The sequence below is a fragment of the Chaetura pelagica genome, unplaced genomic scaffold, assembly GCF_000747805.2.
Source record: "Chaetura pelagica isolate M959 unplaced genomic scaffold, ChaPel_1.0 scaffold104, whole genome shotgun sequence".
Taxonomy (NCBI): Eukaryota; Metazoa; Chordata; class Aves; order Apodiformes; family Apodidae; genus Chaetura; species Chaetura pelagica.
Genome location: NW_009953786.1, coordinates 8215618 through 8217576, shown reverse-complemented (window position 1 = coordinate 8217576; position 1959 = coordinate 8215618).

The window sequence follows — 1959 nt, the reverse complement described above, 5'->3', positions numbered from 1 at the left end:
TCCCCGCATCCCCCGCTCAGCTCCCGCCCCGGGACGCCGCACAGCTGCCCCTCTGCTGGCCCCTCGGCCGGGCTGCCAGTGCCCACACGGGCACAAGCCACCCGCTGCCAAAAATGAGTTTTAAAAAAAGGCTGTGATGGGGCAGAGCCGGTGGGAACCAGCAGCGCCGAGCCTCGCCCTAGCCGAGCGGCGCTGGAGCAGGGAGAAGGGAAAAGGAACAGCGCCGAGGAATAACCCGCCCTAAACTCCCCGCAGAGCATCGGGAGCCCGGTTTGTTTCTCCGCTCCTGCGGGGCAGGCGGCACAGGCAGGAGGGAAGATTTCGCCGACGGCTGGGGACCGGGCAGGTGAGGATAATTCCGACTCAAGGGCACAAGGACGCATTTGGTAACTCAGGCTAGGGCAGGGGAAAGCTCCCCGGGGTTGGGATGTCCCTCGAGAGCAGCTAGAACTCCCTGGCTGGGAAGAGGTGCCTAGTGCAGTTTAGCCAAAACGGTGCTGCCCTTGGGAGCAAAGGGGAGACACACGGGAATGGACCCAGGAATGAAAAAATCAGCGGGGAAGGAGCTCCGTGGTGATTTTCTCTGATCCACCTGCCAAAATCGCTCCTGACGGCGGGAACCAGCCGGTGTGACAGAGGGAGGAGGGGAAGACAAAAAAACCAACACCAACCAACCAACCAGAAAACAACAACAACAACAAAGCTGTATATCTATTTACTTTATAGGAAACTGTTCTGTCTGGGGAGAAGAGTTTCCTCAGCCTCTTCTTCCCTTCGCACAGGGAGGAAAAGCAGACGGCGGGGCAGAACGAGGAAGACTCCCAGAGCTGGCACCTCAGGGACAACAGCAGCCCAAGGTGCGGTGGCTTCAGCCGCCTTCACCTTTGTGTGCCGAATTTACCCTTAAGGCTGTGAAGGAAAGGAGTCACCTAAAAGCCCAGGCCAGGGAAGCCGAATTAACCCCCGACGTGCAGTCACCAAACGCCCCAGGGAGGGGAAAATGAGAGCCCCATAACCCTCGGGCTCTACAGCACGCCCAGCCCATGCCCTCCTCAAGGTGCGGTGGCTTCAGCCGCCTTCACCTTTGTGTGCCGAATTTACCCTTAAGGCTGTGAAGGAAAGGAGTCACCTAAAAGCCCAGGCCAGGGAAGCCGAATTAACCCCCGACGTGCAGTCACCAAACGCCCCAGGGAGGGGAAAATGAGAGCCCCATAACCCTCGGGCTCTACAGCACGCCCAGCCCATGCCCTCCTCCTCTGTGCTAAAAAAAAAGGCGTGGGGGTGAGTCCGATGCGAGGCAGGGCTTCCCCGTAGCCCCAAAAACCCGGCTCCCTCCCCTCAGGTGCTAGGGCCGCCTCTCTGCCAAGTACCTGGGGCTGCGGCAGCCGGGTCTTGACCAGGAAGGTTTAACCCCTTCTGAGGAGCGATGGAGGAAGGGAGAAGGGAAAGATCCTAGCGGGAGGAGAAGAGAAACGTGGCATCCAAGTTTGCCGGCAACGCTTCGCCTAAGGCCAACTTCAAATGGAATAATTCCCCGCCAAAAAAAAATATATATAAAAAGCAGCATTTTAAATAATCGTCACGGGACCAAAATCTCCATCTCTTGCCGAGTTGTCAGAGGAGAAGGGAAGTGAGGAAAGGAGAGTCAGGAGAGTCCCAGAGGCACGAAATCTTCTCTCATCTTCCGCAACCCCCTCCAGTTTTGCACGGGGCTGTCTTTGCTCCGTGTCTCCTCCGAGCGGGAGCCTCCCCTGGCCCTGGAGAGTGGGGAAGGGGCAGGGCTGGGTTATTAAATTCCGGTGCCCGGCTAATTGCTGTAATTTGACGCTAACTGTACACGGCGGGCAGGCGCTGGGGGCGGCGGTGTGAAGCGCGCCCCGCACGGCCCATTGACCGCGTCCCGCCCCTCCGCCCCGCGGGAGCCTCCGGTCCCCGCCGAGGGGACACGGTCCCCGCCGG